Source organism: Eumetopias jubatus, unplaced genomic scaffold (assembly GCF_037043125.1).
Source record: "Eumetopias jubatus isolate StellerSeaLion01/CBP00866 unplaced genomic scaffold, mEumJub1_p1.0 scaffold_47, whole genome shotgun sequence".
NCBI lineage: Eukaryota > Metazoa > Chordata > Mammalia > Carnivora > Otariidae > Eumetopias > Eumetopias jubatus.
In genome coordinates, this window is record NW_028274853.1 from 1,272,308 (window position 1) to 1,296,492 (window position 24,185).

The window sequence follows — 24,185 nt, forward strand, 5'->3', positions numbered from 1 at the left end:
TTGTTCTGTGAGCTTTCAGAATAAATTGAATGTAAAGACATAGGTCTTTTCCCATGTTAAAAGAGCCACTAAAAGGTAAAAACAGATCCACAAGGCTGTTGCCAGTTCTAAAAGGGAGATTGACGGAGGGAGGGAGGGTCCAGAGTCCCAGGGAGAGAGAGAACTTGAGTAAGTTTTGTTACTCATGTAGGATGGCATCTCGAGTTATGTATATAACATTTCATCTACTCTGTATGATCTTCACATTATATAGTGCTGTCTGTTAAATTTTATAGATGATTATGATACTAGATATTATATAGATAATCTAAGAATTTACACACTGTATCATGTAGAAGAATCACTTCTCGATAAGGCTTTCAGCCTTATCGGTATCAGTTACCAGTACGGAACCATCTGTAAAGCTACCAGTGCACGGTGATTTTATGTATCGTTTTCTTTACTTTTGTTCTGTCAGTTCCGTGTCCATCAAGGCATTCACAATATTAATATGAGGATCTTATATCTTCATTTTATTCACTCATTAAATCATCTTTAGTGCTGCTTCTCGTCGTCATTGCTGGACCCAGACCTGAAATAATGGCAGATTTGGGAAGAACCTTCCGGCTGGAGCCATGTCCCACACCCCGCATCTTTGATTGGGGGGCAGTTAACTGTTTGCACTTTGGAGCTGACTGAGAGAAGTTAATTTTTAGTGACTGTGTCTGTGTGAAATAAATTTATTTTGAAAGTATAAGTACAGATAAATTCCTAGTGTTTCCCCCCCTCCCCAAAAGTTATTTCTAAAGTATTATTTTTCAATTGAAACTTTAACTCTGGTGTGCTGTTGTTTCCTTGAGTTGATTATACTTCTTTTTTTTAAGGTAAAGTGCACGTTAAGAGTTCAGACATACAAGTTGGAGACCTCATCATAGTGGAAAAGGTTGATGCATTTTTTATATATTTTAGACCTGTCTATGCCAGTGATTAACGTTTAGCCTGATTGCAGTAACTTTGAATCTGAAGAGAAATGGTCTGAGACACTGATTCTAACTCGTGACTCCTTGTGTAAGATACGATGGACATAAAGGAAACCCAGACTCTCCGGAGCCGGCTTCAGTGCACTCAGTGTGTGCGGGTGAAAGTGTATTTTGTCTAAAAGAAGACATGTGTGAACTGCTTAATATTGCATTGTTAGGATTATTTCATTGGACCAAAGAATTACATTAGTTAGAACCTATTTAGAATATGTTTCATTTTCTAAAACCTCCTTTTATAGACAGATATATTACACATGGGAATTGGATATTATTCTTGGGATTGAGAAACTTGAAGAAGGAAAGGTCAGTGGAAGTAAGAGAATCTTAGAAAGAAAAGGCTTATTAGGCCATTGTAGGAAAAGGCCATTAAGAAACCCCTCAGTGTCAGACTGGGAAGTTTTCAGGTGCCCTGCTGGGTGACTGGGTGGGCCACCTGCTGTGGATGCAGTACTTCTGCATGTCCTGACTTCTCTGAGGAACGGTGCATGAATGCACAGCCTCTGGTTTTTCTTTTTCTTTCTTTCTTTTTTTTTCTCTCTGTTTTTAAGGCTCTAGAACAGCTTTGAAATAACATTCTTGTTTGAGAAGTTCTATTAGGGCCTCTTCCAAGAATAGTTGGAGCCCATGCTGCCATCTGGTGCCATGTACCCAGCCTGAGCCACATCGTGGAAATGTTTGGTACAAAAAGGTCTTTTTCCTCAAGACTAAAGTGGGCTTTATCTTGCTACAGTAATCTGTATACAGAGAATGTTTTTGGGTATGTTTGATTTTACAAAATGGGACTAAATTGAACAAACTGATTTTGGAGCTCATTTCTATAGCATTCAGTTGTCTGGACACTGTAAGTTACTAGCTTTTGATCCATGCTTAGATTTTCAGGTGGTGTCTGTGTTGTGCTGTTATTATAAAGTGCTGTGTGAGCACCCTTCTACATCCATCTCTGCCTGTTTCTGTAGGATAAATGCTGACATGAGAGATGATTGAGCCATATGTGAGTCAAACACCAGTGTTGATTACCTCACAGTTTCTGTGGTCAGGAATTGGGGTATAGATTGGTGTGGGTCCTTCTCGGGGCTGTAGTCAGCCAAGTGGCCGTCACCTCCAGCTCACTCGAGGCTTGTTGGCAGGTTCAGCGCCTCAGTTCCATGAGATTTTGGCTGGAGGCCTCCCTCATTCCTGTCCACAGTGGGGAGGGTTGGGGGGGCCCTCCACAGGGCAGCTCACAGTGGCCTGCCTGGAGAAGGTGGGAGTGCCAGCAGTGTGGACTCGGGGCTGGGACCTGCTGTCAGCAGTGACTTCCATCACCTCTTGTTTCCCTTGTAAGAGACGGTATAGTGTTGATGGTGGGGTTTGAAGAGCAGATAGTCTCTCGTTGTGATTCAGGGAATGCTGTTTGGCCTTCTCATTTCCTTTGCTCTCCTGTTTATGCGCATTCTCCTTCCCTTTGCAGCCTAGGTTGGTGGAGTGGTGCACCCTTTGGTGCTCACATTTTTACTGAGTCACACGTGAGCCCATCTTGGCCACGTTGTAAGAGCTCATCTCTTCAGTTCTATAGATGGATGTGAAAGACAGACATCTAGATCTGTGTCTGGGCCTTCCCCTTGAGCTTCTCTCTGGCCCCCAGGTTGCTCTCCACCTGTGAGAGATGGATGAGTGACGTGGGCCTTTGTAGACGTCCAGGGAAACGTTTTACTTGAATGCGGTGGTAGCTGTACGTCTTTCTTTCTGTTTGTCACTTCAGTGCTCCCTGGGCAGCACGGTGTGGGTAGTCCTCCCGCACTAGATCCATATTGTATACGAGCATGTGTATGGTCCCTACCTGACCCTGATGTTTACAGATTTGGTAGCAGCAGGACTTCTAAAATATTTTCACTAGCCTTTAGGAAATGTTGTTGTACGCTAAAAAATAGGGGTGGCCTCTGTACCTGACTTAGTTTTTTTATATTTCCAGTTTTACACTCATATTGAAAAATTTGAGATATAATTTCTAGTAATTACTATGAAATGATAAATTTTTAGTGGATTTATATTTGTTAAACCAATTTTGTGATTTTTGTAGTGATAAAAGTTACTGGTTGACTTAACCATCATAAAGAAATAGTAACAATATGGTTGCAAATTGCTTTGTCCTTTTATTTTTTATTTAAGGATCCTAGCAGTACTTATCACTAACCAGAAAAGTAATTTCTCTGTTATTTGACCATACTGCTACTCAGGAATTAATGCTTGGATATTTCCATGGTGGATTTTACATTTGAGGGTAGCCCTTTTAATTCTGTATCTGAATGTGAAATTAAACTTAGTGTATTGATAGTCATTGTGTGGGTGTTTGAAGTGTGTTCACCAAACCTGGACCAGGTTTGCGGGTATAGGGAGTGTTGTACAGCTCACAGGAGAGCAGCAGCCTGGACAATGGGAGAGAGTAGAATGTGGGCTTTCATGTTAGATGAGTCCGGGTTTAAACTCCTCGTTTTCCAGCCTCAAACTCTCCGTAGGAGAAGCAGCTCATTGACATGCACTTAGAAAGTGGTAGGCTAGAACTCTGCAGAGTCAAGGTTAGATCATGCTTGCAGGGCGAAGAAGGAAAACCCGAAGAAGATTGTTTCCTGGCTTAAGAAGGCACCCTCCTAAGAAGCACCTAAAATTGTAGACGAATCTGTCGACTTCAATATTACTACTTGAGGAATGTGTCAAGGAGGGTAACTGTTTGGAACAGGAGACTTAGAAGTGGAAGGTTGTCCAGGTCCTAACATCGGCTCTGAAGTCCAGGTGTTTGAGAAGGATCCAGAGGGACACAAGCAGAGCAGGACTGAAGGTGACACTTGAGGGGTCCTCCTTCGTTACTCAGCCTAAACATCTTTTTTAACAGGTAAATTTGAAAGACAGTTTCTTTATCCTGTTTTTTTGAGGGAATGCAATTTAATAAATATTTTAAACAATTTAATAAGTATTAGCATGTATATTTTAGTACCCAGAACAAACACTACAAAAAATATGCATAGAGATACAGTCTGAGATACTAAGATGGACTCCTGAAAAGGGTTCAGGTAACACACAAGAAAGCAGGAAATTTGAAACCGAAGAATGAATACCAGAGGAAACCAATAGAAAACAAATAATAAAATGCAGACTTATACTCTAATGTGTCAGTAATTACTTTTATTATGAGCAGTCTGAATATACCAATCCTGAGATAGAGTGGATAAAGAAGTGAGACCCAGCTGTGTGCCATTCACGAGGAATTTAAATCCAATGACACAGGTAGGATGAAAGAAAGTAACAGGATGGGAAAGATAAACCACAAAAAATTGATCAGAAGTAGGAGGGCCTATATTAATATCCAGTGAAATAGAGCTCAGAGTAAAGAAAATGACTGGAGATAAAGAAGGACATCACATAATGATATCAGGGTTACCCATCAGGAAGAAGAAAATAATCCTCAATTTGCACTCACCAGATAACGGAATCACAAAAGTCATGAATCAAAAACTGTTGGAGCTGAACAAAAGAAATAGACAAATCCACAGTTATGAGTGAGAACTTCAGCGCCACTCTCTGAGCCTTGGATAGAAGTGCTGGGCAGGAAATCAGCAGTGACAGAAGATCCTCACTGAATCCGCCAGTCAGATCTAACTGACGTATACAGATCACTCTACCAAACAGGAGGAGAGCACATATTTATTTCAGGTGTCCATAGAACATGTACCAAGATAAAGCATTTCCATAAAACCTCAAAAAATTGGAAAAGAATTTGAAATCATACAGCGGTTGTTTCATCACAGTAGAATCAAAGTAGAAACTAGAAACAGCGCAACAGGAGAACTCTAAAATATGTGAAAAGTAAACAGTGTGCTCTAGTTATGAGATAAGTATCTCAGAAACAAAATATATATAACTGCATGAAAATGAAAAGACAACAAAGTACACGGAATGCATGTACAGCAGTGCTGAGAGGGAATTTCATAGCAGTCAGTGCCGACTTAAGATCTCAAATTAATAATCCAAGTTCCTCGCTTGGGAAACTAGAAGAAGAAGAGCAGAATTAAACCAATGCATGCAGAAGAAAGGAAATAAATATCAGAGCAGATCAGTGAAACAGAGAATAGGAAGACAAGATAGTAAATCAGTGAAAGCAAAAGTATTCACCAATCTCAGGGATGACAGAGGGGACATTACCGCTGGTCCCGAGCCATTGAAAGGGTCATTGCGGAATACGCCACCGACAGCTGTACCCCAGCTTAGATGAGATGGACCGATTCTTCCCAAACCACAGACTATCCGAACTCGGTCAGAATTAAACAGATCGTATGAATGGTTCTACAAACAGTAAGGAAATGGAGTTAGCAATTTAAAATCTCCAGGAAGGAAATATCTAGGTCCAGATGTTTTCAATGAAGAATTCCTTGAGACTCTTAAAGAAGACTAGTGTCATTTTTACACAGTAGTTTCCAGAATATAGTTGAGGATGGAACACTGCCCAGGCTCGTGTTAGGAGTCCAGTTACTATCCTCCTGTCAGCACAAGAGAAAGACAGCACAACAAGAGAAAACAAATATTCCCTGTGAATAGAGACACAAAAAAAATTCTTTAAGAAAATAATTGCCTGTTGATATCCGCAATATATATAGAAAATTCGACATCATGATGATGTGGAGGTTATTCCAGGTACTTAAGGCCCATTGTGACATTCTAAAATCACCCAGTGAAATCCACTCTATGAACAGGTTAAAAAAAAATTATATGATCATATCAACATGTGACTACATCCAACACCCATTCATGATAAAAACTATCCACAGTTTGGATTAGATGGTAATTACCTTAATTATATTTAAAGGGCATCTGTAAAAACATAGAGCCAACATCATACTTAACAGTGAAATTCTGAATGCCTCTCCTTTCAGACTGGGAGTAAGTCAGGGATGTTTGTTCTTAACCACTGTTATTTAACTGACATTTCTAGCTACATAGAATAAGGCAAGTAAAGGAAATTAAAGGAATTCAGATTGGAAAGGAAGAACTAAAAATGTCCCCATTTGCAGACGACATGATTGTGTATATAGACAATCCCAAGGAACTGATGAAAAACCTGGAACTAATGATAATGAATAGGTTCAGCGAAGTGGCCAATTATAAGATCACCACTCAAATACCAATCCCATTTCCAACATGTGGAAACTGAAATTAAAAATGAAGTACTCTTATAGGCAGTACTAATGAAAACAAAATCTTAGGTATGCTGAAAATAACTGTGTTCGTGAAAGTAATCAAAGACACTATAAAATTCCAGTTTTCCTAAAATTGAATATAGGTTTAATACAGTTCCCATTAAAATCTCAGCGAGGTTTTTTTTTTTTTTTAAGAGATTTTATTTATTTATTTGACAGAGACAGCGAGAGAGGGAACACAAGCAGGGGGAGTGGGAGAGGGAGAAGCAGGCTCCCCATGGAGCAGGGAGCCTGACGCTGGGCTCGATCCCAGGACCCTGAGAGCATGACCTGAGCCGAAGGCAGATGCTTAACCACTGAGCCACCCAGGTGCCCCGAAGTTTTGTTTTTTGTTTTTACTTTTTTAGACACAATAAGCTTATTCTAAAACTAATTTGTCAAGGCTAAAATGGCAAAAACGGCCTTCATAAGGAGAATAGAGTGAGAAGGGTCACTTCCTGATGTTAAGGCATACTACCTAGCTTTATTTACCAACACAGTGTGTAAGAAGAAATAAAGATCAGTGGAATGGTGTGGAGAACCCAGAAATAGACACACCCAAAGGCTCAAGTGATTTTTTTAAGAAAAAAATTCCATTATGATAACATTAAAAAGAATAAAATACTTATAAATGAAATAATTGTTAAGAATAAGCAACAAAAGTGCAACACTTGTACTTTGAAAAGTACAAAGCAGTGTCAAAATATACTAAAGGAGACCTACGTAAATGGAAAGACATCCTAGATATCATGGATTAGAAGTATTAATATTGTTAAAATGGCAGTACTCCCCAAATTGATCTACATATTCTGTGCTATCCCTCTCAACATCCCAGCTGACTTTTTTGCAGAAATTGACAAGCTGATTTTAAAATTATATGGAAACAGAAGGGACCCAGAATAGTGAAAAACAGTTTTGAAAAAGATGAATAAAATTTTAGTATTCACACTTTTCCATTCCAAAACTTTATTCAACGTTAGAATAATGTAGACAGCATAGAACTCGCAAAAATTCAGAATTGAAAGTTCAGAAACAAAGCCTTAAATTTGTGGTTAATTGCTTTTCAACATGGGTGCCTAGAAAACTCCATGGGGTAGAGGGGTATATTTAGGTGAGTGCTCTTTTTTTTTTTTTTGGACCCGGTACTGTTGGTGAGATTCTCCCATTTTGTTGTGGGTAGCCGTAATTCATTCATTTTGTTGTTACGTAGTGTGTCTTTTATCCATTCTACTGTTGCTGGATATTTGGGTAGCTTATTAGTCTTGCCTATTAGAAATGATAATTCCATGTCATACTTGACTCAGTTGGTGGGGAAACTTGGAGTTGGGGTTACTTGGAGTTAGAAGTGGGAAACGGAAGGAAAGAAGGAAGAAGATAGGTGTGTCTCTGTATTGACTCCCCAAGGCTTAACAGAGCCTGGGATTACAAGCTTTTCTGAAAGGCAGGGGCTCCCTCGTGGGAATATCCTGCAAGTATTTCCTGCTGGTTTTTATAGTCACATAAATAAAATGCACCCATTTTAAATATATGGTTTGATTTGTTTACATAAGTGTAATCATCACCACAGTCAAGATACAGGATATTTTCATCATCCCCCGAAATTTCCTCAAGGCTTTTATTGTCTCACCCCAAGTCCCGGGGGCGACCACTGATCTCCTCTCAGTCGATGTGGATTATTGTCTGTTCTTGTATTTCATATAAGTGGAATCCCACATTAAACACTGTCTTTTCATCTCACTTCTTTTGCTAAACAATGTTTTGTTTATTAAACAAATATTTTTCATATTTATTCCTGCTTGTTTGTAGCAGAAGTTCATTCCTCTCTACTGCTGAGTAGAGTTTCACTGTACGAATACACCACAGTTTGTTTATCCATTCACCTGTTGATGGATATTTGGATTGTTTTCAGGTTTTGGATGTTATGAATAAAGCTGCTATGGGCATGTGTGTACAAGTCTTTGTGTGGACATATGCTTTCATTTCTCTTGGGTAAATATTTAGGGGGGGATTTCTGAATCTTACAGTAAAGTGAAAATATAAGAAATTGCCAAACTATTTTCCAAAGTGGCTGTACCATTATGCAGCCCCATCAGCACTGTATGTGAGTTCCAGTTACTTCACATCCTTACCAGCACTCAATATTGTCTGTCTTTAATGTTAGCCATTCTAGTGTGTGTATAGTGACATATCACTGTGATTTTAATTTGCATTTTCCTGACTAATGTTCATTCATCTATTTATGTGCTTAATGACCATTCATATATGTTCTTTTACGAAACGTCATTCAAATCCTTTGCTCATTTTTAAATTGGGTTGATTCCTATGTTGACTTCAACTCTCAACTAAGGGTGACAGCACTTCTGACCAATTTGATTTAGAGCTGGTAATTTGAGGCTTTCTAATGGCACTGCCAGACTCAAAATTACTAGCCAGGGTTCAAGTGAAAAGGTCAAAAATATATGGAATGCATAAATCAGATCGCCATCACTCTCCTGCTTAAAACCTGCCAATGGCTTCCCTCGATTATTAGAATAAAATCCAAACTCTTTACCTTGGCCTCCAAAGTCCATGTGATATGACCTCTGCCTCCCTCTCCAATCTCATCTCTTGCCATTTTCCCCTCGCCCACCATGCTCCTGATACTTTGATCTTTTCATCCCTCAAACACACCACATTCTTGACTCTGTCCCCTCTGTCCAGGATCATATTCCCATAGAGTTCTGTATGTTGCCTCCTTCCATTCAGGTTTCAACCTCAATGTGAGGACTTCCCTGCCTAATCCTGATAAACAGCACCTCTCAGTCTCTCTCTATCTAGCTCTTGCCACTGTCTGTTCTTATCTGTATTTTATATGTGTTTCTCCCCTACTAGAACTCATGCTTCACGAGTACAGGTACTTTGTCTTGGTCATTGATGCATCTCTGGCACATATAAACAGTGTCAGGAACATAGTACCAGCTAATTAACTGTTTTTTGGAAGGAAGGGAAGGAAGACAGAGGGATAGAGGGAATGAGAAGAGAGGAAAAGAAAGCTGGTTTTCACAAAAATACAAGATAAGACCACTCCCATTCAGACTCTCTATATGGAAAGTGCTTCATTCAGGGCTTCGCACAAAGCCTGCTTCTCTTTTCCCTCAGCCGTTTGTCCCTGCAAAAGTCCCAGCCTCTAGGATCTGAACGGCCTTTGTCAGAGCCAGAGAGGGCCCTCCTTGAAGAATGCACCGAACGTATTCAATTCGAAAGCATCATCATCTCCCCAGGCGCCCCAGTCATAAGCAGGATTCATAAGATGAGGTAGGCAAGAGAAAAGGGGTAGCTTTGGGGCACAGTGTTTGGCCAGGAGTGGGGAAAAAGGACATTTCAGGGCGCCTGGGTGGCTCAGTTGGTTGAGCGACTGCCTTCGGCTCAGGTCATGATCCTGGAGTCCCGGGATCGAGTCCCGCATCGGGCTCCCTGCTCAGCAGGGAGTCTGCTTCTCCCTCTGACCCTCCCCCCATCTCATGTGCTTTCTCTCTCATTCTGTCTGTCTCTCAAATAAATAAAATCTTAAAAAAAAAAAAAAAGAAGAAAAAGGACATTTCAGAGATTCTTTCATTCTTTCACCTGAGCCGAATGCAGATGCTTAACCTTAACGACTGAGCCACCCAGGCGCCCCTCTGTGTATTTTAAAGATGAGATTAACATTTAAAATCAGTAGCCTGGGGCGCCTGGGTGGCTCAGTGGTTAAGCGTCTGCCTTCAGCTCAGGTCATGATCCCAGGGCTCAGGTCATGATCCCAGGGTCCTAGGATCGAGCCCCCCATCCCGCTCCCTACCGGGCGGGAAGCCTGCTTCTCCCTCTCCCACTCCCCCTGCTTGTTTCTCTCTCATGCTGTGTCTCTCTCTGTCAAATAAATAAATAAAATCTTTTAAAAAAATTTAAAAAAATTTTAAAAAAATTAAATATCTTCACAGAAACATCTAGAATAATGTTTGACCAAATATCTGGGTACTGTGGCCTAGCCAAATATGATAAACCGAAGGGTCAATTCATGAGTGATAAGAAAGGGTGCTAACATTTCCCGAGCACTGACTATTATGTGCCAAATCCTTTGCAGACATTAGTTCACATATTAAACCATTGGTAGATTATATATATTATCTGCTTTTACAGATCAAGAAGATAGAGCCTAGAGAAGTTGAATAACTTGTCTGAGATCATGCAATAAGATTCTAACCCATGTCAGTGTGGCAGTAAAGCCCTTGGCAACTTGGGCAAGAGAGTATTCCAGGTGTGCAAGAAAGGTAGCGGGTGGAGGGGAAGATTGGCTGGGTGACTTAAAAGTTCTTCCTCTGAAGTCAGGGAACTTGTTTTTTTTTTCCTAACTCATGATGTCATAATCTATCATTTTTCACTGAGAGATTTTTTTCTGTGTGAATATCTTTCTTAAGAATGGAAGTCTAGAGTCTAGATGTTCATGATTAAGCATGTAAACCTACATGCATGATAAATAAAAATAATATTTAAATGCTCTTCCAAAATGTTTATCCCTGTGTTCTTTCTAGTTTAGTATTTATGTCTGAAGTTATTGTTTTCTTTTAGTTTCTAGTTCTTTCTCTCTTTTAAAAACCACTTTATTGAGGTATGATTGACATAGAAAAATTTGTATATATTTAATTGACACAACTTGAATATGGAGGTAAATATACATTTGTGAAACCATTGCCACAATCTATGCCATAAATATATCCACTGCCTCCCAAAGTTTCCTCCTGCCCTATTTATTTACTTATTTTTTTTATTTTTACTGCTTTGTGATAAGAACGCTTAACATCAGATCTCTTAACAAATTTTTAAGTATAAAATACAGTATTATTATGTATAGACAGTCTGTTTTACAGTAAATCTCTCTGACTTATTCATCTTGAAAAAATGAAACTTCATAGCTTTTGACTAATACCTCCCTGTTTCTCCCCGCCCCCAGCTGTGGCAACCACCATTTTACTCTCTAAACTAAACCATTTTACTCTCTAAACCATTTTACTCTCTAAACTCCTATGAGTTTAACTATTTTAGATTCCTCATTTCAGTGGTACCATGTAGCAATTTTCCTTCCATGTCTGGCTTATTTCACTTACCTTATATCCTCCAGGTTCATTCATGTTGTCACCAATGGCAGGATTTCCTTCTTTTTTAAGGCTGAAGAATATTCCATTGCATTTATATATTACATCTTCTTTATTCATTCATCTTGTGATGAACAGTTAGGTTGCTTCCATGTCCTGGCTATTGTAAATAATGCTGCAATAAATTTGAGAGTGAAGATAGCAATTCAAGACCCTGATTTCAATTCCTTTGGATAGATAAAGCAGGATTGCTGGGTCATATGGTATTTCTTCTTCTAATTCTTTCTGAGTCCTATCACTTCATTTCTCTGTTTTTCTAATTCTGATTTTTTTCGGGGGGGAGTGGGTCATGTCTTGTATTTTCTTCATGTCTTCTAGCTCACATTAAAATAGGAGTACAGTTTTCATCTGTCCTATTGGCTTGTCTTTCTGGAATGGTATAATTATCTCTAACAGTGATTTTTTTTCTTACAGTTTTATGTAGGATTTTACCTCAATAATTTCTGTGGCTTATTTATCACATGAAATTTGTTTTCCTAAACTTTTATATGGAGGGGCGCCTTGGTGGCTCAGTCGGTTAGGTGTCTGGCTTCAGCTCAGGTCATGATCCCTGAATCGGGGTCCTGGAATCGAGCCCCGCATCATGCTCCCTGCCCAGCAGGGAGCCTGCTTCTCCCTCTCCCTCTGCCTCTTGCCCCCTGAGCATGCTCTGTCTCTCTCTCTCTCAAATAAGTAAATAAAATCTTTTTTTTTTTTTTCAAAGATTCTATCTATTTGAGAGAGAGAGACACAGCGAGAGAGGCAACACAAGCAGGGGGAGTGGGAGAGGGAGAAGCAGGCCCCCTGCTGAACAGGGAGCCCGATGCGGGGCTCGATCCCAGGACACCGGGACCATGACCCGAGCCGAAGGGAGACGCACAATGACTAAGCCACCCAGGCGCCCTAAATAAATAAAATCTTAAAAAAAAAAAACAAAACAAAAACTTTTATATGGAGGCCTAATTCGGGGCAGCTTTCTTTATAGAGCTCCCTCTTCTGTTGCTTTCTTGGTGTTCAAAAATATAGCAGCTTAACTTCTTATATTCCCCAGGTCTGTCCCCATCTCCCACCTTTACCTACACCTGCTCTTCCCCTCACCTGTTATCCCTGTCATACTCATCTGGGACACTAAGAAGGGAATCCTGGATGGTCAGTTTTGAAAATTCACAAGGGCTAGATTTCTTCATCTTCTTCAGGCCTTACCACTGTCCCCTTGCACTAACCCATTATCAGACTTGGCAAAACCTCTCCCAGAGGGGATATATCATTTTCAGGGATTGCAACCTAGCCCATCAGGCTTTTTAGGAAATACTTAGAGGCGACTTTAGAGATCTGCTCTTCTCAGGTCAAACATTGCATTGTTTCCCTCTGCTTTCCCCCAGTGAAGATGCAGGTCCCATGCAGGTATCATGATAGTTACTGGTTTTTCCTGCTTGCTAGTATTTTACAGTTCACAGGAATGCCTTATGTCTCAGGTTGGGGATTGCCAGAAGCATCCATTATGATGGAGTTTAGAGGGCAGAGTGCTTCTTAGGAAACAACACAGATGAAAGGAATGATGGGGCAGAAGGACTTGCAGAACTTCAGTGCATGCTGGCAATGCCTCCAGCAACCCAGCAGAGGTCTGGAGAAAGTATTGCCTGTCACAACTGTCCCACCGTGGATGCAAACGGCGCCAAGTGTATACTTCCTCTTGTTCAGCTCTTGGAAGTGGCCTGCCCCGGGAAAGGTATGATTGCAGGCAAGGTGGCTCTCTGCAGCTGAGGCAGATCCTGAAATCGCTGAGAGCTCCTCGGAGCTGGGCAGCCAGTCTTTCCTTCAGGGGCACATGTCCTTGTCTCCCACCCATGGTCACCTCGTTTTGTTGTAAATATTGTCGGCTGCAATTTTACTTGGGATTGCATTGAATCTATAGATGAATTTAGGAGGACTATGTCTTTACAATATTGAGCTTTACAGTCCATGAGAATGATACATCTCTCGTTTAGTTATATAGTTTTGTGGTTTTTATAAAGTTTTATAGTTTCCTGTATAAAAGTCTTGCATATCTTTTATTAGATCTTCCTCCTAGTTATTTAATGTTTTCAGTGATATTGTAATATTATTTTTAAAATTTTATTTTCTAATTGTTTGTTGCATCTTGAATTTTATATACTGATCTTATATCTAGTGACCTTCCGAAATTCACTCATTAATTCTAATAGTGTTTCTGCAGATTTGTTTGATTGTCTAGACATGTAATCATGACATTTACAATTCATGAAAGATGTATTTGTTTGTTCATTTGTTTCAAATTTTTATATATTTTATTTCTTTTGTTTGCCTTTTTCTGTGCCTAGGATTTCCAGGAAATGTTGAACAGAAGTGATGATGGCAGGCATCTGTCTCATTCCTGGGATCGGAGGGAAAGTTTTCAGTATCTCACCATTAACTATGATTTTACTGTAGGTTTTTTTGAAGACACATATTTACAGATTAAAGAAGCTTTCTCTATTCCTAAGTTTTTAAATAACAAATGTAAGTACTGAATTTTACCAACTGTGTGTTCATCTTCTGAGAAAATCATATTATTTTTCCCCTTTATTCTGTTAATGTGTTGAGTTACATTGATTGACATTTTTAATATTAAAGAACCTTGCATGCCTACCTAGAATAGAACTTGATTATGATATATTACCTTTTTTAATAAATTGATATTCTATTTGCAAATATTTTGTTTAGAACTTTTGTATCTATATTCAATTCTTCTGTCACTCCCCAGACAATATTAGGTCCTTAGAATATTTCAACTCCATTTACATCACCATCGCCTTTTTAAACTCTTATTTTCATGCCTTTTAATTGTGCATATATTTAAAACCCAATAACATCATTATTATGGTTTTTTTATACAATTTTTCCATTATCCATTATATTTTTCTACCTATTTACCTCTTCTGTGGTTCTTCATTTATTCCTGTATTTCTCTATTTCCTTCTGGGATCATTTTGCTTTTGCCTAAAGACCTTCCTTTAGTAGCTTTTTTTTTTTTTAGTGCAAATCTGTTTGTGAATAATCCTCTCAGTTTTTACCTGAAAATACCTTCATTTCACCTTCTTTCTGAAGGATATTTTTGCTAGGTATACAAGTTATTCTCTTTCAACTCTGAAAATTCTGAAAGCTACCTAATAATGTTAGCTAATGTAGCATAAGACAGCTTATTAAAGTGTTTTTTTTTTTCTTTATGTCTGCAACTAGGAGCGTTCATGACTGCAAGGTTGCAATGACTAGTCAGGTGTCCTATTGAATAATAATGATGAATCTTAATTATACTTTTATCATATACTAATTTCTTACTCATATTTAACACTGCCTCTGGATTATATATTACATTTTACCAATTACTCTGTCTATTCTTGGTACATAAGAAAACTGCTTAAATTATTTTATTTGTAATACATTAAATATTTAATAATGAAATTCTCTCTTCACTCTTTTTCTTTTTTAAAATTTTACTGATATATTCCCATCCATTTATTCTTCTGGGTAATCTTAAGAACTGTTTTATAAAGCTCCTACATAAGTGTCATTAGGATTTTCATTTGAGAGCAACATATTTATAAATTAATTTACAGTACATTTACAATATTCTCTTTAGCAACAGGACAGCTTCATTATGGAAGTCTCATGTTTCTGAGATTTGTGTGTGTGGGTATCCTGTACATTGCACCATAGTTTTGTTAATAAGTATAGAAGCATTTGTTGATATTATGGATGAAATATTTTTCTACAGTATTTGCTGACTGGCTGTTATACAGGAAAGTCACTGTGCAGAGCTTTTTAATTAGTTATAATCATTTTTCCTTAATCCTTTTGGTTTTCAAGGTAGACAATCATATAATTGGAAAATAAAGATAATTTTCTCTTTTATTTTCCAGTAGTCATGCTTACTTTCATAACTTAAAGGAAAATATTAAATAAGAGCTACAACTTAAAGGAAACTTAAAGAAAAATATTAGCCAACCAAATTACAGTTTTAAGGAAAATATTAAATAAGAGTTGTGAGATATGGGCATATTCATACAATGCAATATTATTCGGCCATAAAGGGTGATGAAGTACTGATACATACTAGACATGGGTGAACACTGAAAATACTCTAAGCAAAAGAAGCCAGTTACAAAAGACCAAGTATTATACGACTACATTTATATGAAAATCCAGAATAGGTAAATCTGAAGAGACAGAAAATAGATTAATTGTTTAGGGCTGGATGGAGGAAACATGTGGAGACAGGGGAGGGGGCAAAGGGGGTGATAAGCCAAAGAGCACAGGATTTCTCTCTGAGGTGATAAAAATTGCCAAAAATTGACTGTGCTGTTGGTTGCATGTATCTATGAATATACTAAAAAATCACTGAATTGTACACCTAAAATGGATGATGATATATATGTATATCATCATATATATATGCATATATACATATATATATATTTTAAAGGAGTTGTGATACCTTGCCTCTTTGTCTTGTCCCTGACAATAAAGGAAAATATTCCAGGCTACTATTTCCGTTTTGTATGATTTTGGTTACCAAGTTTGTACTTTGATATATATAGTAGGAGGGCTGGAATACCAAAGACCGCATTTCGCAGGTATTGTCACCAGCTGACTTTTGATCTTTCTGCTGGTGGGAGACCAGAAGACGAGGATGGAACCCTCTTCCTACTTCCAGTCTCTGATGGCATATCTGGTGGCAGCACAGCAAGGACAGTGGCAACACCACCACCAACAGTGACCGTGGCAATGGCCAACAGTGGTTGGGGGGTGCAGGCTCCTGAGTCCTGCGTAGCAGCTGACCAAAAAGCAGGAGCCTCTGTGGCATCATTCCCTTAACTGCTGGAAAACATCGTCCCTCAAGCCCGAGGATACTGGTCATTCACTGCGGTTACTGTTTTTAGTGACCTTACCTTCCTCCCGTCCTTCCATTATGCTTGTAATCAATTCCCATATCAAATTACTTTTGTTTTACAAGTCTAGAGTGGTTTCTATTTTTTTTAAATGGACCCTAACTGATAGAGATAGTAAGGAAATGTTTTCCATTCAAATTTTAACAGTAGTTCTCATCAGAATGGATGTTGAATTATAGTGAATTTTTTTTTTATCTGTTAAGAGGATTATATTGCTTTTCTCTGTGGATATACTCATGAAATTAATTACATGAAGAGATTTCCTAATATTGAATCATTTCCACATCTTAGTGTGTTTCCCCAAGAGCAGAACCAGAGGCAGGTATGTTGGTACAGGTAGTCTACTTGAGAGGTGACCAGGAAACTGGAGTGAGGGAGTGGGGAGAATAAGACAGGGAAGGAGGTGAAGAAAATAAAGGATGCATTGATAAGCTCATGACTACTGAGGGCAACTAGTGTTCAATTTCTTTTAAGCTCCCTCAGAGGAATTGTGTATGATGCACCTTGTAATTCATCCTCATTGAGTTTTCATCCCAATGGCTGTGAGTTGTCTCTGAGGCATAAATTCCTGCACACCTCTGGGCTGCACCTGCCTGTAGACAGCTCAAGCCCCTAGGCTGGGAGATGCCCCAGGGGCAGAATAGCTGAGGATTCACTTTGGTGGAAGTCTGATGTGGGCGGGGCATCAACACATCCACAATACCTGTATTTCAGAATAAACCTTAGTCCCGCTTGTTTTTCTAATCTGATACTTCTGCATCAGGCTAGCTTTATACATGGTTTTCTTTGAGCATCAGTTATTATAAAACCCAATTGTGAAGGGTTGAAATATTTAAAATAGTGTTTCTTTCAGGAAAGTTTCCAGGAATTGCTTGTAAGACTCTTTGGATCCAGTGCTGCCCTGGAGGTAAGTCTCTGACGACCTTCAAGATGTGCCTTCCTTTGCTTCATTCTATTATTATTAATTTAAATTCAATTAATTAACATATAGTATATTATTTGTTTCAGAGGTAGAGTTCAGTGATTCATCAGTCTTCTATAATACCCAGTGCTCATTATAACACATACCCTCCCCAAGGTCCGTCACCCAGTTACACGATCCCTCCACCTCCTCTCCCCCCACAGCAACCCTCAGTTTGTTTCCTCTGATTCAGAGTCTCTTATGGTTTGTCTCCCTCTCTGATTTCATCTTGTTTCATTTTTTTTCTCTCTTCCCCTATGATCCTCTGCCTTTTTTCTTAAATTCCACATATCATTGAGATCATATGATAATTATCTCTCTGATTGACTTATTTCACTTAGCATAATACCCTCTAGTTCCATCCATGTCATTGCAAATGGTAAGATTTCCATTTTTTTTTTAAAGATTTTATTTATTTATTTGAGAGAGAGAGAATGAGAGATAGAGAGCACGAGAGGGAAGAGGGTCAGAGGGAGAAGCAGACTCCCTGCTGAGCAAGGAGCCCGATGCGGGACTCGATCCAGGGACTCCAGGATCATGACCTGAGCCGAAGGCAGTCGTTCAACCAACTGAGCCACCCAGGCGCCCAAGATTTCCAATTTTGATGGCTGCATAATATTCCATTGTATTCACTGTATTCCATTCATCTGTCGATGGACATCTGGGCTCTTTCCACAGTTTGGCTATTGTGGGCATTGCTGCTATAAACATTGGGGTGCAGGTGCCCCTTTGGATCACTACATTTCTATCTTTGGCGTAAATACCTAGTAGTACAATTACTGGGTCGTAGGGTAGCTCTATTTTCAGCTTTTTGAGGAACTTCCATACTGTTCCCCCGAGTGGCTGCACCAGCTTGCATTCCCACCAACAGTGTAAGAGGGTTTCCCTTTCTCTGCATCATCGCCAACATCTGTCATTTCCTGACTTGTTAATTTTAACCATTCTCACTGGTGTGAGGTGGTCTCTCATTGTGGTTTTGATTTGTATTTCCGTGATGCCGAGCGATGTTGAGCACTTTTTCATGTGTCTGTTGGCCATTTGGATGTCTTCTTTGGAGAAATGTCTGTTCATGACTTCTGCCCATTCCTTGATCGAATTGTTCTTTGGGTGTTGAGTTTGGTAAGTTCTTTATAGATTTTGGATACTAACCCTTTACCTGATATGTCATTTGCAAATATCTTCTCCCATTCTGTCAGTTGTCTTTTGGTTTTGTTGACTGTTTCCTGTACTGTGCAAAAGCTTTTTATCCTGATGAAGTCCCAACAGTTCATTTTTGCCTTTGTTTCCCTTGCCTTTGAAGATGCATCTAGCAAGAACTTGCTGTGGCCAAGGTCAAAGAGGTTGCTGCCTGTGTTCTCCTCTAGGATTTTGATGGATTCCTGTCTCACCTTTAGGTCTTTCATCCATTTTGAGTCTATTTTTGTGTATTGTGTAAGAAAATGGTCCAGTTTCATTCTTCTGCGTGTGGCTATAATCAGCTATGGAATCAGGATATGATCCACTAGTTTTATATATGGAAACCAGCATGATCGGCCAAATAACCAGAGCTCTGCTTTTATAATTAATGTAAAAATGAAATCACAAAGCAAAATTTTTCATCAGGTTTGGGTATAGATAGATATATAAATGTAGATCATGGACATAGATATGGATTTTTAAATATGTTCATCTCTGTCAAGGAAAAGAATGTTGAAAAGTACCCAGAGATCTCACCCACCAAAAAGTCCACAGAGTACTGGATTTCTCAGTTCACAACATTCACTAAAAACAACTGAATTCTTTAACCTCAGCATTTCTGTTACAGTACATCAGGGCACGTAGAATATTCTCTATATAATAAATAGACAAATGTACCTGAGGAAAGAGGCAGCAAATGCTAAAGTGGAGGGGTCCCTAGGGCACAGTAAAAGATGTTTACATTTGAAGAAAGTTAATTTTTTTCTTGTCATGAAAAATAAATTATTTAAGATTTCACATGAGATGTTTTGACTTTCCCTTCTGTGCAAAACCATTTTTCTCAAATAATTTACCTAATAGACATGAAAAACTGCTATCAAGCCTTTTCTCCTCCAGTTGCAGCAGTGAGAAAATTATTTTACATCAGCTGCTGACAGCTAGTGTCCCTCTCAGAGGCATAATGAGAGAACTGTCAGGCATGATGAGTGTCCAGTACAGAAATATTTAATTAATGAGCTCTTATCTTGCCTCTAGGTAATTCTTCACAGTCCTAAGGATATATAAGGAGCACCCTCTGATCAGTCCAGGGAATTAAAAAAAAAAAAAACAACAGTTGCTGCTGAAAGAATTTCAGTTTTCATCTTTTTAAGTCCAGGTTACCTATAAAATGTCATGAAAACAAGGGTTCAAGGACAGTAGAAAAACTGAGGCAGAGTGAGGATGACTACACACCCCAGGAAGTAGCAAACCTCCCGAGGAGGACACTGGACATCTTCATACCCCATTCTTGCAATTTAACAGATGCATATAATTTAAAGAAATTAAATAGTTGACCTTCTCACTGAGGTAACCCCCAATGTCAGTATCTGGGGTGTAGATGCGCAGGTTTGAGAGAACACGAATGCAACCCTCTGTCTGAGGCAGGGCAGTGGGGTAATGTCTGTTTGCCAGTGATCTGGAAACAGGCTAAGGAAGGCATCCTGAGGATCCACATTCTATCTGTAGACTGGAACCAAACCCTCTAGTTTTCAGCCTCCATGTCGCCTAGTGTCCCATATTCTAGACTCTCTGGTGTTATTTTTTTAAGTTTTGATTTGAATTTCAGTGTAGTTAATACACAGTGTCATATTAGTTTTAGGTGTACAATATAATGATTCAACACTTCCATGCATTACCGGGTGCTCATCACGTCAAGTGCCCTCCTTAATCCCCATCCCCTATTTCACCCATCCCCCACCTACCTCCTCTCTGGTGACCATCAGTTTGTTCTCTATAGTTAAACTCTGGTCTTATTTCTTTAGAAAGAAAAATCTTTCCTTCTTCTATGGGCTGTGTTTGAGGAGCTAGAATTGTGATCTGGCTGTGTGGAAAGTGAAGAGGAACCTGCTCTCTACAGAATGTCAAAGCAAGTCCCACACTTCTAGGTGGAGGCACCTAGAGATGAATAAGAAGCTATCACGGATGGGGATGGAGAAGCAAAAGCTAAAATCCTCCGCGGTTGTGTGGAGTTGTGAGGACAGAGCAGAATCCCCGGACTGCGGTCAGTGAAGCCGCGCCCACCCACGGAGATCCCCACCAAACGCAGAACACACGCCCTCCCCCTGCCCCTCCCTTCTGATTTCCTGCTTGCCTCCCGTCCGCAGAATCTTCTCTTTGATCCTCCTGTCCTTCCAATAACCTCATCATAAATACTTTGTATTTAAGTTCTTTTGTTTGGAAAAAAAAATTTTACGGGCTTAATTTAACATGCTTAAAATTTTATTTTATTTTTTTTTAAGATTTTATTTATTTATTTGACAGAGACAGCGAAAGCAGGAAAACAAGCAGGGGGAGTGGGAGAGGGAGAAGCAGGCTTCCCGCTGAGCAGGGAGCCTAATGTGGGACTCGATCCCAGGAGCCTGGGATCATGACCTGAGCTGAAGGCAGACGCTTAACGACTGAGCCACCCAGGCGCCCAACATGCTTAAAATTTTAAAGGAGTAGACTGCCGCAGGATCCTGACCTAGGATCTTCTATTTTAGAGCTTATATTTATATTAAGAAAAAGTCCAACAGAAAGCTACTGTGAGTTCATTTCCACATCACTTTGTGGAAGGAACTTTGGAATTTGATCCTTCAAGCAGCACTTCCATGTATTAGGAAACAGCAGCCCAGGATGTGTGAGGTCTACATGCGGTGTGTCCACGAGTTGGGAGGTGTGTTTAGGACTCACAGATCTCGGGTACTATTTCCACAGTCCCGGGTTTGGAAACCACTCATCCTCTGGACTAGAACAATGCCAGGCTGATCCAAAATGTTGCTTCCTTACATCGAGGCCTTTTTACTCTTCCTGGAGATTCTTACTCTCTGCACCTGAGCTTGGTTAGCGTTCACTTTGAGAGCAATGAATAGCACCTTATTCCTAGGAGGAGATTCTTCCCTTTGGTTTGTTGTACTAAATGCTGTTGACAAAAAGACTGGGGCTCAGGGCACCGGTTGGAGAAAGGTGAGGTAGAGGTTCAGGGTGGATTGCCAAAAAGGCATTAGACTAAAACCCAGATCCCTGAACATCTAATGCACAGCCCTTGCCTTTTAACTAAGTCAGCAGGGGCGCCTGGGTGTCTCAGTTGGTTGAGCGACTGCCTTCGGCTCAGGTCATGATCCTGGAGCTCCGGGATCGAGTTCTGCATTGGGATCCCTGCTCGGCGGGCAGTCTGCTTCTCCCTCTGACCCTGCCCCCTCTCATGCTCTCTTTCTCTCAAGTGGATAAATAAGATCTTTTTTTAAAAAAACTAAGCAAGCAAAGAAAGCATTGAAAGAGTGATTAGGCTAGGGCCTCTGGCTGGCTCAGTCAGTGGAGCCTATGACTCTTGATCTTGGAGTGATGAGTTCAGGTCCCACTTTGGGTATAGAGATTACTTTAAAGATTTATTTATTTAATTGACAGAGAGAGAGAGACAGCGTGAGAGGGAACACAAGCAGGGGGAGTGGGAAAGGGAGAAGCAGGCTTCCCGCGGAGCAGGGAGCCCGATGTGGGGCTCGATCCCAGGACCCTGGAATCATGACCGGAGCCGAAGGCAGACGCTTAACGACTGAGCCACCCAGACGCCCCAAGGGTGTAGAGATTACTTTAAAAAAGTGATGAGGCCTAAAGCAAATAAAGAAATTAAATTTCCCCATCACCATTGTTCTTTGTCCACCAATCCAAAGAATTTCTTCTATTCCTGGTGAAATTAACAGCACATTTACAGATAGGGTTCACCATGGTTGTAATAACTCTGTAAAAACTGACTCTTCTTGGGCTCCTTTTGGTAGGTTTTTACCATGTTTAATAAAACAAAATTGTAATATTTTAACTTCACTTAACATTCTAAAAATCCTGAAGATTAAAGGCTTACATTTTTGTAATATTCATTTCCACTTAATACATTTAGAATAATATATTATTTTAAATGAAGGCTCTGTCTATTGGAATTAACTTTTAAGAAGTTCTGAAGATTATTCTAGAAGGCATAATGGTGGTCACCTGGCATGAAAACTGCACCCTGAGTAAAAACACTGGAGAATGGAAATTTTAAATGTATAGGCAGTAAAAGAACATTGTATTTTTATAAACATGACTGAAGACCTCTTTTGAAAAATTATATGCTTAAAGAATTCAGTAGCAATACAAACCCAGGGATCTGGGTTTTAGTCTAATGCCTTTTTGGCAATCCACCCTGAACCTCTACCTCACCTTTCTCCAAGCAGTGCCCTGAGCCCCAGTCTTTTTGTCAACAGCATTTAGTACAACAAACCAAAGGGAAGAATCTCTTCCTAGGAATAAGGTGCTATTCATTGCTCTCAAAGTGAACACTAACCAAGCTCAGGTGCAGAGCATAAGATTCTCCAGGAAGAGTAAAAAGGCCTTGACGTAAGAAAGCAACATTGTGGAGCAGCCCGGCATTGTTCTAGTCCAGAGGATGGGTGGTCTCCATTTGTAGCAGGCGCAGGATCTGCAGTATTTTTGTATAGCTACTTTCATATCAAACCTAAATCACTTCTGAGCTAGAGCCCTTTTAATCACAAGCAACACAAACTGTTCAAATTAGCTTAATCCAAAGGGAAGTTTTTTTGGCTTGTGTGACTGAGATGTTCTAGGACAGAGCTGGTGTCCAGAATTCAAGGTATGTTAGCAGGTCTCTCTCCCTCTCTTTCTGTTTCTCCCCTTTTTTCTTCCCTTCAGCGTCTCTCAGTGAATTGGCCTCATTGCCTCCTCCTAAAGTCAGCTTTCTCCTAGGTGTTTGAGAGCTGGGGACAAGAGAAGAGTTAAGAACCTTATTTGGCCAAGTCCAGACCACACCGGGGAGGAGGCTAGCCACTCAGAGCCAGGCAGACAGAAGCAGTATCAGCAGCTGGTTAGAAATACAGAATCTCAAGCCCCACTCCAGACCTATCTAAGCACAATCCAGATTTTTATCAAGATCCCCAGGTGATCTGCATGCACATTAGTGTTAAAGAAACTTTTTCTCCTAGGAAAGATGCAGTGGGGGCTGATGTCATTATAGGAGTGGCGGGTAAAGATACCAAATGTGCACTCCAACACAACTCTGAAAATGCAACTTCCTCTTGTTTAGCCTTCAGTGGAAGAATGGATCATTGTTCTAAGTAAATTTTAAGACTCATTTAAAGAAACGTCTGTAGGTCTCCCTGCAGTTTCCTGTTTTTTATAGTTCCTCTTTCCCTTTACTCTTACTTTTCTAGAAATTATTTGCTATACCAGGATTTTTGTTAGGTAGGAGGAAATCAACACCATGAGTGTTCCTTTCTGTCTTTGACTCTAACTAAATTGCTCTACTCCCTGCCAACATATGTGCTTCCTTACTGCTGGAGGTAGCACAGCCTACAGGTTATCAGCATGGATCAGAAGCCCTACAGGCTGGTTTGAATCCCAGCTCTGCCCCTTACTCGCTGTGATACTCAACCTCTCCTAACTTTGGCTTCCTCATCTGTAAAACGGGACTCATCACAATTGTGATTCATTATGTGAACTAATGCTTGTACCTGGCCCACAGGCCGTAGCACTCTGTAGGCTTCTGCAATAAATAAATGTTGATGACTTATTACACATCCCTGGTGCCACTGGTCGCTAATGGAAAAAGTGGTGCTTGGAATATATTTATTACTGGAGTAATTAAATCACCAAACTTCCCCATTTCATTCACATCTTATTCGCATTTCCGGTGACCAGTTTCTCCTAAGCATGAGACTGGG

General features: G+C 39.8%; 1 pseudogene; it reads left to right on the forward strand.

Moving 5' to 3' along the window:
* LOC148161873 (elongation factor 1-alpha 1 pseudogene) overlaps window positions 1-19,251 on the forward strand; it is a 34,420-nt pseudogene extending 15,169 nt beyond the window's left edge.
* Window positions 19,252-24,185: the final 4,934 nt, after the last annotated feature.